This window comes from Musca domestica, unplaced genomic scaffold (genome assembly GCF_030504385.1).
Source record: "Musca domestica strain aabys unplaced genomic scaffold, Musca_domestica.polishedcontigs.V.1.1 9, whole genome shotgun sequence".
In the NCBI taxonomy this organism is placed as follows: domain Eukaryota; kingdom Metazoa; phylum Arthropoda; class Insecta; order Diptera; family Muscidae; genus Musca; species Musca domestica.
Genome location: NW_026712435.1, coordinates 800,917 through 816,619, shown reverse-complemented (window position 1 = coordinate 816,619; position 15,703 = coordinate 800,917). Strand labels below are relative to the sequence as shown.

The 15,703-nt window shown below is 35.1% G+C and overlaps 1 pseudogene; it reads right to left on the bottom strand.

Annotated features, from left to right (window-relative positions):
• Positions 1 to 1,321: 1,321 nt before the first annotated feature.
• Positions 1,322 to 14,852, bottom strand: LOC131806833 (uncharacterized; annotated as a pseudogene).
• Positions 14,853 to 15,703: the final 851 nt, after the last annotated feature.

Below are 15,703 nucleotides of genomic sequence, written 5' to 3'. Positions count from 1 at the left end.
AAATAACACAAAGTGACCTCATGGGGTTGTTAAGCTCATAGTTAGTTCTCGCAAACGACACTTTTTAGGGGTTCGAAATTACGAGTTCTGCGAGAAGGAACATTATGGTATATTTCATTTCATAAGAAATGGAGAATCAATGTTACCGCGTACTAGTTTAATGATAAATAGTGCTCTTAACATAAAACGTCTTATTTCAAGTGATGGAAGGTCAATTAATTATCGACTCTCATAAGGAGGAAGAAGTTCGGAAACGTTCCAGTTTAAACCACGTAAAGCGAAAATTAAGAACTGAATTTGTACTGATTCAATTTTATCAGGTAAAATTTATAAAATGGACTCCACAATACACAGCCATATTCTAATACTGGACGCACCAAGCTAACAAATAATCTTTTAGTTACGTAAGGATCATCAAACTCTTTAGACCAGCGCTTGATGAATCCTAGTAAAAATTACGCTTTGTTAACGCAAGAATCAATATGCAAATGAAAACGAAGCTTAGTATCTAATATTACGCACAAATCAACGAAAGAATCAACATTATCCAATTTGTGGGAGCCAATAAAGTAATTAGATAATAAAGGTTGGGATTGAAAGAAAGACAACTTTTTGCATTTTGTTAGATTAAGGGTCATACCATTTGCACTACACCAGTTTACGAGTGAGTATAAATCATATTGTGAAGAGATTTGATCGCCAAAGCGGCAAATAGACCACACAAATTATTTGCGCAAATTCACACTTATTTAGCACACACACGTTTGCACAAATTTCATTCGAAGTAAGTACTCAGCGAGTGAAGTCATTCGAAAAAAATGTTTGAGAACGCAGCTATTGCCGTCGCTTTGGCACTCGCCATAAAAAAAGAAGCGCGAAGAAGAAAAAAAATTAAACACAAACGCTTGTGGGCAAAAGAGTGGCTAAGGAAACGGCCAATTTTTACTCATGAAAATCTTTTGGATGAATTGAGAAACTCATCCACAGACGATTTTAGAAATTTTCTTAGTATGGATGAACAATGTTTTGATGATTTGTTGGGACTGGTGACTCCTTTCATAAAAAAACAGGACACTATTATGAGGGACGCTATTCCGCCTAGCCAACGTTTATCAATCACCCTCCGTTATTTGGCAACTGGAAACTCTTTCGAGGACCTAAAATTTGTCAGTGCAATTTCACCGCAAGCCATTGGACACATCGTGATGGAAACATGCGAGACAATTATTAATTGCTTAAAAAATTGGTTTCAGGTAAATTTTTGTTTTTTATTTTAAAATTCAAGTTAACATTTTTATAAAACGTAAAAAACTACATACAGTGTAGTAAAAAAAAATAATTCTATTTAAAGCTTTAAAAATAAATTAAATAAGTTAAATATTAAGACTCCGAAAAGTTCATGAAGTATGCCGCAGCTGTTTCTTGGTTGTTGTCTTCTATACCACCCATATGCTGCGCCTGACTTTTTTGTACCGGCAAATACACGAATCGCTTCCCGGATGATTGTACGGAGTTACCAATCCCTGACCGCTGCGACGAGGGGATATTTTCCTTTTCGGCGGACGTAAAAGTAAAATGTGTTTCGTTGTCGGCAATAATCGGACTGAACTGTGAGTATGGCGTTGACGCGCGGCTTCTTCTCAAAAATATGGAGTCTTCGTGGAGAGGCCCCAACTGACCTGGCGTTGACGCACGACTTCGTCCCATATTTAAAAATTCTTCGTGGAGATGCCCCATTTGACCCTCGTACAGAATGTCGTTAATAAAACGATCAGCAAAGAGTTGCTGCTCTGGGGTCATTTTTCTCAATTTTGCCGCGTACACCTCAGCCATTTTTGCTTGGTCATCCGAAGGTGGGGACGCAATATCAATCAGAGCGTCGCAAGAATCTTGTGGCTTTTTCTTTTTAGGAACTTTATCTTTCTGTAATAAAATAAAATATATTGTATATAGTTTGTACTAATTTAAATTAAGTTAAAATTATATATTTTATAAATAAATATTTTTTTTAATCCCACAGCTTCCTACAACACCAGCCGAATGGGAGAGGATCGCAGAAGAATTTTCCCATAAATGGAATTTTCCACATTGTATAGGAGCAATTGATGGAAAACACGTCGTCATTAAAAAAACCCCAAAGTCTGGTTCAGCTTTTTATAATTATAAGAAATTCTTCAGCATCGTTTTGTTGGGTGTCGTCAATGCCAACTACGAGTTCATAATGGTAGACGTTGGAACAAATGGTCGATATTCTGACGGAGGTGTTTTCAGCAACAGCAGTTTTGGTGAAGCGTTTGTGAGCAAGAACCTAAAATTGCCAGAACCAAAAACTGTTCCTATGAGTGAAAAGGTGCTACCCTATGTGTTCATTGCAGATGACGCATTCTCGCTGACAGAGAATATGATGAAACCATTTTCCCAAATTGGCTTAAGCTCGGAGAAAAGAATTTTTAATTACCGTTTAAGCAGAGCTCGTAGAGTTGTGGAAAATGTGTTTGGGATTCTGGTTTCTCGATTTGGAGTTCTGCAACGAGCGATTCAACTGTCACCAGAAAAGACGGAAACAGTAGTGTTGGCCTGCTGTTATTTACATAAATTTTTGCGAAGGCAATGCGGGGATAAGTACATTTCTGGGTTACTGGAAACAGAGAACACAGAAACGGGGAGTATAAATCACGGTTCATGGAGAACCAGAGAAACATTTTCTTCATCACTGCCAAATTCACATTCCCGAAATGCAAGCAACAATGCTAAAACAATTAGGGAAGAATTCCGCGACTATTTCAATCACGAGAATATTGTACCTTGGCAAAATAAGTTTGTAAATTAATAGATTTTATGTTCCACATTTTTTTAAAAATAAATATAACACCCAAAAATTCCAATTTAATTACTTTTTATTTTTTTTTTTTTCTGAATAAACACATAAAACACATAAATTCAAATTGTTTACTTACTTCTCCTAGCGGAATTGGAGTAGCCATTGTCGTCCGTGATTCCCTTGGTTTGTCCATGTCACTCCGGAAATTCAGTGCATCGGCATAAAACAAACTGGGCACGCTTTCCTCATCGTAGCCAACACCACTCCTCTCCAAATCGCTGACCTTCTTGCGGTAGTTGCGATAAGCAGTACGCAAAGAATTAATTTTTTTTTACTACCGCCGCTTTGTCACAATCTGGGTAGAATTCCTTATACTTTGACAATAAAGTGGAATATTGGGAATTCTTTATGTCTCTGTTTGCATATTCCTTCGACCTTATGTCCCACAGAGCAGGCAAAGATCGGTAAACTTCAATAAAACTTCAAATTCTGTTCTTCTTCTCTTTCCATTTTTAAAAAATAACAGCAAAAAACAAACAAACAAAACTACGGCGGCAAGTCAAAAATTAATTTCTATTCTTCTTCCTCTTTTGTTGTGTAATGCTTGATTGTTTATCAGGAACTGAACAGATTTAGTGCAAACGCCCACACACCACACAAACAAGCCGAAAATCTAAATGGTTTTGATTTTTCAGATCGATTTGCACAAACTCGTACGTGTGACACATACAACCTTATTTCACTAACACACATAAGCGATTTGCACAAAAATTTGTGTGGTCTATGGGTCGCTTAAGTGAATTTGTGTGAAGAAAGAGCTTCACATCATCAGCGTTCATTAAAATTTTGGAAAAACGAACTACGTTTTGAAGGTCATTTAGGTAAAGAACTAACAGATGAAACAATGATATTCTTCGAAGAGACATCATTATTTTTATTTTTAGATTTTAAAATGTACGTTGGAACGCCGTCAGGGCCTGGAGAGAATGAGGAGCGTAGTGTTCTTAACCCATAGAAAACTTCGTCATCTGTCAGGATAATACGGGGAAAATGATTTAATTTCTCAATATTATAGCTGTAAGAACTATTAATAGTGTTCTGGGTATAATATGATTGAAAAAACTCAGCAAATAAATTAGAAATCACTAAGTTGTCAGAAGATTCACTACTGCCAAGTTTCATACTACTGGGAAATTTATGTGCCTTCCTTTTAGAATTTACAAATTAAAAAAAAAGTTTTTGGGTTTATGTAGCAGGTTTTGTTTCATTTTTATTAAATATTGGGAATAACATTTGCAGTTTTCAGAGTTATATATACTCCTTGCGGAAGAATACTTTGAATAGTTCAGTGCAGTATTCGACATTTTAAATTTTTTGAATAATCTGCTTTTCAAATTACGTAAGCGTCTCAGTGAAGGGGTAAACCAAGCAGGACCCTGATCTAAATTTTGTTTTACTATAGGTACAGAACTAGATAATGCAAAATTAAGTTGCTCATAAAATTTTGAGACACATAGTCAATGTCATCACTAAGATGCCATATAGTGTTAGATAAAATAGAGCGCAGTTTAATAAGGTTTGTTTTACCAAAGTTACGCCTATCAATAGAAGCATTAACAGAATTGGAATTCAGGGAAGAGTTTCTTAATTCGAGGTTTATCGAAAGCGAAGGGTGATAACTGTATTCAGGGAGTACATAGGGAGAGAATCTAGAAATCGAAATATTCAATGAAGACTAAAACATTAAGCCTAACAACCTGTCCTTTACATTTAATCCATGGTTTACTTGGTACAGACAAAGCTTAAATATCTTATCCCAAAAATTTTCAAAACCTTTTGGGTAAGTCAGACGTATGTAATATAGAAAATTGTCAGCTGAGGTCCAAGATACCCAAGGAAGGTTAAAATCCCCTAAACAAATTAATGCAGAATTATCTGTAAGCAACGAAGACACCTTTGCAAATAAATCTGCATGGGTAAGAAAAAATCCGCATGGGTAAGAAAATTAGGTGAAATATATGAACAAGTTAAGAAAATAGTATTACCAATGATATTTAATTTTGCGCAGATAAATTCAATTTATGATCGACCTAAATAAATTGGGATTGTCCAGTATATTTTCCATTTTTTTATTCGTTTGTTGATTTCTTTGCATATTTTGTTACTGAATGAGAGTCATCTCACTCTCATCTAATAATAATAAAAATCATTTTTCATAATTGGTTTGGTACTCAAAATTACAGCACACACAAAAAACACATCCTCGACGTCGAAAGTAACACACATACATTCTCAATTTAAGCACACGTACGCCAATGACACTCAATTATGACGACGACATGGTTCGATGTCATCCTCGACACCCTACATTTAACCTTAGACAATGGCACACATGAATCAAAATGGGGGATGTCATTGCCTATCAAATACATAGCGCATGATTGAGTAGACAAAGTCAGTGTGTCGAAAAAATCACAATTCATACAATACGTCTTGTGTTGGCCTTTATTAGACATCCAATGGATTTGGGGACAAGTTTTCTCATATCAACCAATTAGAATCTTTGTTATTGAATTTACGCAGTCATCTAAGGTTGAGGCAGAGTTTACAGATAGATCAACTGAAGATCTCATCCTCAATTCTGTACACTCCGCAAATTTGTCCCATAAGCCTTTCTTGGTTTTCTATGAGGTTTGTAAAGCCCCTCTACTGAAATTTGGTGTATTATCCTCCGTTTATCAGAGAAGGAGCATTCGGTGGAAACCTTCCAATTCAGTATGAGCGATTCATCCGTGTTTGTAAGGGTGAGATCAATGACCTCCTCCATATTTTTAATTTGAAAATTAGCCTCACTACCCCTGTTACATATTACATGGTAGATAAAGGGAGACAAAAATGAAGGTTTTTCCAGATTTTGTCTCCAGTCTATTCGCCGTGGCGTCTCCTCCGCTGAAATTATTAAGGGAGATTAAGTTCAAACTCTTTTTAGCCACGATACACGTTCTAACCTTTCGGAGGTAAAAAAGTAGTAAACCGTTCACTCCCCAGCCCAGTCAACTTATTTTTATACATATAGTGCTCCTGGACCAGAGTGAGAGTGACTCAGTCAAGCCTTAAAAAACACTTCCGTCGATGCATGCTGCAGCATGGCGGAAATAAAGCCGTCCGGTCCCGGTGACTTGAAAGGTTTAAGGAGTTTATGGCCCGCAGGATTTTTTTATCGTTTGTTCCCACGCTTCTCACACCCGCCCCTGCCGACCGAGGGGGCCACATCCCTATACGTAGAGAGCGCGTACACGCCAAAGTCCGGACTAAGGCGGGTTAGCAACGGTTGCACACCGGCTACAAAAACTAAATCAGCCAGTGAATAAAATAAAATCTCTACTCATTGGCGTCTACTGTACCGCAAAGGGAATTGTAGATCAAGTGCCAGATGATCAAGCAGCTTAGTAATTTATAACAGAATTTCAATCTACTGTTTACAACTATTACTCAAAGGCGAGTTCTACTAGTTCCGCTTGGGGAGATGTAGATAAGATGCCGTAAAATGAGTTTGGAGAATTAAAAACAAAGACATGAAACAATTAACGAATACTCATTAAACAAACATAAAATTACATATGTAGAATATAGTTCTTTATTGTGCGCTTAATTTAGCGATACACCTATAATTATTGACTGCACTCCTATTTCCTGATTTGTGCAGGGGAATAACAAAGCTCGATCGTCAGTAGCATGGGAAATATCTTTTAGATAGGGAGAAATTAAAAATGTTAGTGAGAGGTACAGAAATTTCAGTAGCGCAAGGTTTTAAAATGCACGTTGGAACGCCGTCAGGGCCTGGAGAGAATGAGGAGCGTAGTGTTCTTAACCCATAGAAAACTTCGTCATCTGTCAGGATAATACGGGGAAAATGATTTAATTTCTCAATATTATAGCTGTAAGAACTATTAAAAGTATTATGGGTATAAGATGATTGAAAAAACTCAGCAAATAAATTAGAAATCACTAAGTTGTCAGAAGATTAACTACTGCCAAGTTTCATACTACTGGGAAATTTATGTGCCTTCCTTTTGGAATTTACAAATTTAAAAAAAGTTTTTGGGTTTATGTAGCAGGTTTTGTTTCATTTTTATTAATTATTGGGAATAACATTTGCAGTTTTCAGAGTTATATCTACTCCTTACGGAAGAATACTTTGAATAGTTCAGTGCAGTATTCGACATTTTAAATTATTTGAATAAACTGCTTTTCAAATTACGTAAACTTTTAAGTGAAGGGATAAACCAAGAAGGACCCTGATCTAAATTTTGTTATACTATAGGTACATAACTAGATAATGCAAAATTAAGTTGCTCATAAAATTTTGAGACACATAAGTCAATGTCATCACTAAGATGCCATATAGTGTTAGATAAAATAGAGCGCAGTTTGTTTTCCCAATGTTACGCCTATCAATAGAAGCATTAACACAATTAGAATTCTTAATTCGAGGTTTATCGAAAGCGTAGGGTGATAACTGTCTTCAGGGAGTACATAGGGAGAGCATCTAGAAATCGAAATATTCAATGAAGACTAAACAATTAAGTCTAACAACCTGTCTTTAACATTTAACACATGGTTTACTTGGTACAGACAAAGCTTAAAAATCTTATCCCAAAAGTTATCGAAACCTGTTGGGTAAGTCAGAGGTATGTAATCTAGAATATTGTCACCTGAGGTCCAAGATACCCAAGGAAGGTTAAAATCCCCTAAACAAATTAATGCAGAATTTTCTGTAAGCAACGGAGTCACCTTTGCAAATAAATCTGCATGGTTAAGAAAAATTTCAAGTTCAGAATTAGGTGAAATATATGAACAAGTTAGGAAAATAGTATTACCAATGATATTTAATTTTACGCAGATAAGTTCGATATTAGGATCCGCTGAGACATCAATCATTTCTGAAGGAATCGAGATATGAACTGCTATTAGAACTCAACCCCCTTTTTTCGATAATCTATCTTTTCTCTAAACTTGATAATTACCAGAGAATAACTCAGTGTCCAGGACAGGAGGGTTTAACCACGTTTCAGTGAAAGCAATTACTATATATTCAGAAAAGAAACTTTTAAGGAAAACATCTCTATGCTTAGTGTTTAATCCTCTTACATTTTGATAAAGAATCGGACAGACGTCATTTAGTTTTTTGGTGCAGTTACGATGCTTACAGACTTATCTACATTGGAGCGTTCTCTAAAAACAAATTCTTTTACCTATATATCATCGGGCCAAAACGAACTACTAACAACAGTGTTAAAAAGTCTATTAAGAACTGTTATTTTAATCGACGAAATGTTGCGCTCATGAGACGAATTAAATTTAAAGATGTCTAAATCATTATCGCTTACATCACGTAACTTAGATTTCATATAATTACGGATATTAACGATTGAAGTTTCAGGATGAAGTCTGGAATAAAAACTGTTTTGCGACGTGCGACAACAACAAGCTGATTAGAAGTTGATGGATCATCAACATTTACAGCAGCCGAAGGGTTTGAAGGAGCTTGCACCACAATTGCAGGTGGATTAGAAAATGCTCTTTTGGAAGTCGTACAGAGATTGAGGTTGTAGCGTTGGAAGTAACATCCCAGTCTTTACGATTATCATGAGAAAATAGTTTATTACTATTAGGTGAAGAATTTGGCGAAATCGGAGAATTTAAGCTGATTAAATTTTCGAGACCTAAATTATTTGTTTCGATATTGTTAACAACAGCTGAAGCTTTTTCCCTCTTTGGAGAACCATCAGATAATTGAAACCTGTTAAAAAAATTTTTTTGACAGACAAATTTAAACTTTTTTTAACTTATCGATTTCAGCCTTAGATAATGAACTTGAAGATCTCTACAATCAAAACAAGACCAACGTAGACCTTTAGTCTTGTCAGTAATAAAATCATACTGTCTACCATTAAAACCAGCACATTTAAGATGCATAAAATTATCGCAAATAAAACAAGAAATAAGATGCTCATTGATGTCTCTAACTGAAAAGTCTTCGAAAGAGCAAGCCATTTTTGTAAAATAACAAATTAGATAAAAATACCAGTTAATAATTTTTTATATAAAATAAAAAGGTAGACTGTGTAATGTGAACACGGTATAATAACCAATATACTATTAGTGCCTAAAAGTATGCTAAAAATCTATTATTACGTACAGAACTGTTAAAGGGGAATCAGCTACAAACGTCAAAACAAACAAAAACACGACGAAAATAAAACAAAAATGTAAGTACAAAATAAAACAAAACACTGATGTTTTACGCTTAAAATATTTAATAAACTTATTAAGCAAGAAAAAACACTTTATTCACAAAAACTTCACACTTTTGGAAAAAAGATAAATAGTGTTAATTTAAATATCACAATTTAACACTTTCATTGACGCTTTAAACACACAAAAATGAATTTTAATTTCGTTAGACGAACACACAGAAAATAAACACTTTCAATCGAGCAGAGTTGCCAGAAATGTGTTTACAATCTATCAATCAGACTCACATCCTCTGCCCCACCGTGGTGATTATGTCGCTTTACCGATCGTTCATTTTGCATCTGCGCAGTTTGTAAAGTGAGTGCTGGCTAACAGATTGCGAGTCTCTAGACCAGAGTCAGTCCAGCTTCCATTGTTTCGTTCTATACATTAAAAGGTTGCAAATGGGACAAATTTCTATACTTATGCCATGGAGAGAAAACGCAGTCATGTTATGCCCTGTTTGATCAAATGCAGTACGTGACATCCAACCAAATGCTCTATGTCTCGTCATGTCGGTCAAGCTCAAACCCATGGATGTTGAATGGTGTGTCATACAAAAATGTTCTACCAAAAATAATAACAATAATGAAACAATTCTCAACGATAAAGACCACACGTAATGAAGGCAAAGCGCAATCGCTACCTGTTTTCCGGCATATGAAAAAAATATATTTTTTGTAATAAAGTATTTCTTGGCGAATATTAACATATTTCAGATACTTCTAATTGGTCCCCACAAAATTTTCACATTTCGTGGTTATTGACGAAACAATCCAAAATGTCAATCCTTTTTTTTTTTCTTATTTTGATTATAATTTTATACAATTTTGCCTCCGGTACTGAGGTGTAAATGAAAATGAGTGCTACTTTAATTCACGTAAACAACACTATATACTTCCATTGTTTAATTCTGTGAATATTCGGTTATTGAGTGAGAGTCATATCTCTGCCCACATACTTTATTTTTTAAAGAAAACTATATGTAGGTAGAAAATAGGCAAACAATATTTACCTATTATTTTATGACCAAAAATTTATAATAGACATCAATAAATTTGGATTGTCCAGTATATTTTCCATTTTTTTATTCGTTTGATGATTTCTTTGCATATTTTGTTACTGAATGAGAGTCATCTCACTCTCATCTAATAATAATAAAAATCATTTTTCATAATTGGTTTGGTACTCAAAATTACAGCACACACAAAAAACACATCCTCGACGTCGAAAGTAACACACATACATTCTCAATTTAAGCACACGTACGCCAATGACACTCAATTATGACGACGACATGGTTCGATGTCATCCTCGACACCCTACATTTAACCTTAGACAATGGCACACATGAATCAAAATGGGGGATGTCATTGCCTATCAAATACATAGCGCATGATTGAGTAGACAAAGTCAGTGTGTCGAAAAAATCACAATTCATACAATACGTCTTGTGTTGGCCTTTATTAGACATCCAATGGATTTGGGGACAAGTTTTCTCATATCAACCAATTAGAATCTTTGTTATTGAATTTACGCAGTCATCTAAGGTTGAGGCAGAGTTTACAGATAGATCAACTGAAGATCTCATCCTCAATTCTGTACACTCCGCAAATTTGTCCCATAAGCCTTTCTTGGTTTTCTATGAGGTTTGTAAAGCCCCTCTACTGAAATTTGGTGTATTATCCTCCGTTTATCAGAGAAGGAGCATTCGGTGGAAACCTTCCAATTCAGTATGAGCGATTCATCCGTGTTTGTAAGGGTGAGATCAATGACCTCCTCCATATTTTTAATTTGAAAATTAGCCTCATTACCCCTGTTACATATCCTGAGATTATGTTGAAGAATAAAATCAAAAATGGACTCAACTCTGGCATTGGTATGCTTACTGTCCCATTGAAAGTGGTGGGCGCTGGCATCGCATCCAACAACGAGATTACCCTTGCTTCCCAGCTCCGTGAACAGCTTTTCTACTACCTGTCCTGACGGGTCGGGGTGTTCAAATGGTAGATAAAGGGAGACAAAAATGAAGGTTTTTCCAGATTTTGTCTCCAGTCTATTCGCCGTGGCGTCTCCTCCGCTGAAATTATTAAGGGAGATTAAGTTCAAACTCTTTTTAGCCACGATACACGTTCTAACCTTTCGGAGGTAAAAAAGTAGTAAACCGTTCACTCCCCAGCCCAGTCAACTTATTTTTATACATATAGTGCTCCTGGACCAGAGTGAGAGTGACTCAGTCAAGCCTTAAAAAACACTTCCGTCGATGCATGCTGCAGCATGGCGGAAATAAAGCCGTCCGGTCCCGGTGACTTGAAAGGTTTAAGGAGTTTATGGCCCGCAGGATTTTTTTATCGTTTGTTCCCACGCTTCTCACACCCGCCCCTGCCGACCGAGGGGGCCACATCCCTATACGTAGAGAGCGCGTACACGCCAAAGTCCGGACTAAGGCGGGTTAGCAACGGTTGCACACCGGCTACAAAAACTAAATCAGCCAGTGAATAAAATAAAATCTCTACTCATTGGCGTCTACTGTACCGCAAAGGGAATTGTAGATCAAGTGCCAGATGATCAAGCAGCTTAGTAATTTATAACAGAATTTCAATCTACTGTTTACAACTATTACTCAAAGGCGAGTTCTACTAGTTCCGCTTGGGGAGATGTAGATAAGATGCCGTAAAATGAGTTTGGAGAATTAAAAACAAAGACATGAAACAATTAACGAATACTCATTAAACAAACATAAAATTACATATGTAGAATATAGTTCTTTATTGTGCGCTTAATTTAGCGATACACCTATAATTATTGACTGCACTCCTATTTCCTGATTTGTGCAGGGGAATAACAAAGCTCGATCGTCAGTAGCATGGGAAATATCTTTTAGATAGGGAGAAATTAAAAATGTTAGTGAGAGGTACAGAAATTTCAGTAGCGCAAGGTTTTAAAATGCACGTTGGAACGCCGTCAGGGCCTGGAGAGAATGAGGAGCGTAGTGTTCTTAACCCATAGAAAACTTCGTCATCTGTCAGGATAATACGGGGAAAATGATTTAATTTCTCAATATTATAGCTGTAAGAACTATTAAAAGTATTATGGGTATAAGATGATTGAAAAAACTCAGCAAATAAATTAGAAATCACTAAGTTGTCAGAAGATTAACTACTGCCAAGTTTCATACTACTGGGAAATTTATGTGCCTTCCTTTTGGAATTTACAAATTTAAAAAAAGTTTTTGGGTTTATGTAGCAGGTTTTGTTTCATTTTTATTAATTATTGGGAATAACATTTGCAGTTTTCAGAGTTATATCTACTCCTTACGGAAGAATACTTTGAATAGTTCAGTGCAGTATTCGACATTTTAAATTTTTTGAATAAACTGCTTTTCAAATTACGTAAACTTTTCAGTGAAGGGATAAACCAAGAAGGACCCTGATCTAAATTTTGTTATACTATAGGTACATAACTAGATAATGCAAAATTAAGTTGCTCATAAAATTTTGAGACACATAAGTCAATGTCATCACTAAGATGCCATATAGTGTTAGATAAAATAGAGCGCAGTTTGTTTTCCCAATGTTACGCCTATCAATAGAAGCATTAACACAATTAGACTTCAGGGAAGAGTTTCTTAATTCAAGGTTTATCGAAAGCGTAGGGTGATAACTGTCTTCAGGGAGTACATAGGGAGAGCATCTAGAAATCGAAATATTCAATGAAGACTAAACAATTAAGTCTAACAACCTGTCTTTAACATTTAACACATGGTTTACTTGGTACAGACAAAGCTTAAAAATCTTATCCCAAAAGTTATCGAAACCTGTTGGGTAAGTCAGAGGTATGTAATCTAGAATATTGTCACCTGAGGTCCAAGATACCCAAGGAAGGTTAAAATCCCCTAAACAAATTAATGCAGAATTTTCTGTAAGCAACGGAGACACCTTTGCAAATAAATCTGCATGGTTAAGAAAAATTTCAAGTTCAGAATTAGGTGAAATATATGAACAAGTTAGGAAAATAGTATTACCAATGATATTTAATTTTACGCAGATAAGTTCGATATTAGGATCCGCTGAGACATCAATCATTTCTGAAGGAATCGAGATATGAACTGCTATTAGAACTCAACCCCCTTTTTTCGATAATCTATCTTTTCTGTAAACTTGATAATTACCAGAGAATAACTCAGTGTCCAGGACAGGAGGGTTTAACCACGTTTCAGTGAAAGCAATTACTATATATTCAGAAAAGAAACTTTTAAGGAAAACATCTCTATGCTTAGTGTTTAATCCTCTTACATTTTGATAAAGAATCGGACAGACGTCATTTAGTTTTTTGGTGCAGTTACGATGCTTACAGACTTATCTACATTGGAGCGTTCTCTAAAAACAAATTCTTTTACCTATATCATCGGACCAAAACGAACTACTAACAACAGTGTTAAAAAGTCTATTAAGAACTGTTATTTTAATCGACGAAATGTTGCGCTCATGAGACGAATTAAATTTAAAGATGTCTAAATCATTATCGCTTACATCACGTAACTTAGATTTCATATAATTACGGATATTAACGATTGAAGTTTCAGGATGAAGTCTGGAATAAAAACTGTTTTGCGACGTGCGACAACAACAAGCTGATTAGAAGTTGATGGATCATCAACATTTACAGCAGCCGAAGGGTTTGAAGGAGCTTGCACCACAATTGCAGGTGGATTAGAAAATGCTCTTTTGGAAGTCGTACAGAGATTGAGGTTGTAGCGTTGGAAGTAACATCCCAGTCTTTACGATTATCATGAGAAAATAGTTTATTACTATTAGGTGAAGAATTTGGCGAAATCGGAGAATTTAAGCTGATTAAATTTTCGAGACCTAAATTATTTGTTTCGATATTGTTAACAACAGCTGAAGCTTTTTCCCTCTTTGGAGAACCATCAGATAATTGAAACCTGTTAAAAATATTTCAATTTTTTTGACAGACAAATTTAAACTTTTTTTAACTTATCGATTTCAGCCTTAGATAATGAACTTGAAGATCTCTACAATCAAAACAAGACCAACGTAGACCTTTAGTCTTGTCAGTAATAAAATCATACTGTCTACCATTAAAACCAGCACATTTAAGATGCATAAAATTATCGCAAATAAAACAAGAAATAAGATGCTCATTGATGTCTCTAACTGAAAAGTCTTCGAAAGAGCAAGCCATTTTTGTAAAATAACAAATTAGATAAAAATACCAGTTAATAATTTTTTATATAAAATAAAAAGGTAGACTGTGTAATGTGAACACGGTATAATAACCAATATACTATTAGTGCCTAAAAGTATGCTAAAAATCTATTATTACGTACAGAACTGTTAAAGGGGAATCAGCTACAAACGTCAAAACAAACACGACGAAAATAAAACAAAAATGTAAGTACAAAATAAAACAAAACACTGATGTTTTACGCTGAAAATATTTAATAAACTTATTAAGCAAGAAAAAACACTTTATTCACAAAAACTTCACACTTTTGGAAAAAAGATAAATAGTGTTAATTTAAATATCACAATTTAACACTTTTATTGACGCTTTAAACACACAAAAATGAATTTTAATTTCGTTAGACGAACACACAGAAAATAAACACTTTCAATCGAGCAGAGTTGCCAGAAATGTGTTTACAATCTATCAATCAGACTCACATCCTCTGCCCCACCGTGGTGATTATGTCGCTTTACCGATCGTTCATTTTGCATCTGCGCAGTTTGTAAAGTGAGTGCTGGCTAACAGATTGCGAGTCTCTAGACCAGAGTCAGTCCAGCTTCCATTGTTTCGTTCTATACATTAAAAGGTTGCAAATGTGACAAATTTCTATACTTATGCCATGGAGAGAAAACGCAGTCATGTTATGCCCTGTTTGATCAAACGCAGTACGTGACATCCAACCAAATGCTCTATGTCTCGTCATGTCGGTCAGGCTCAAACCCATGGATGTTGAATGGTGTGTCATACAAAGGCAAAGCGCAATCGCTACCTGTTTTTCCGGCATATGAAAAAAATATATTTTTTGTAATAAAGTATTTCTTGGCGAATATTAACATATTTCAGATACTTCTAATTGGTCCCCACAAAATTTTCACATTTCGTGGTTATTGACGAAACAATCCAAAATGTCAATCCTTTTTTTTTTTCTTATTTTGATTATAATTTTATACAATTTTGCCTCCGGTACTGAGGTGTAAATGAAAATGAGTGCTACTTTAATTCACGTAAACAACACTATATACTTCCATAGTTTAATTCTGTGAATATTCGGTTATTGAGTGAGAGTCATATCTCTGCCCACATACTTTATTTTTTAAAGAAAACTACATGTAGGTAGAAAATAGGCAAACAATATTTACCTATTATTTTATGACCAAAAATTTATAATAGACATCAATAAATTTGGATTGTCCAGTATATTTTCCATTTTTTTATTCGTTTGATGATTTCTTTGCATATTTTGTTACTGAATGAGAGTCATCTCACTCTCATCTAATAATAATAAAAATCATTTTTCATAATTGGCTTGGTACTCAAAATTACAGCACACACAAA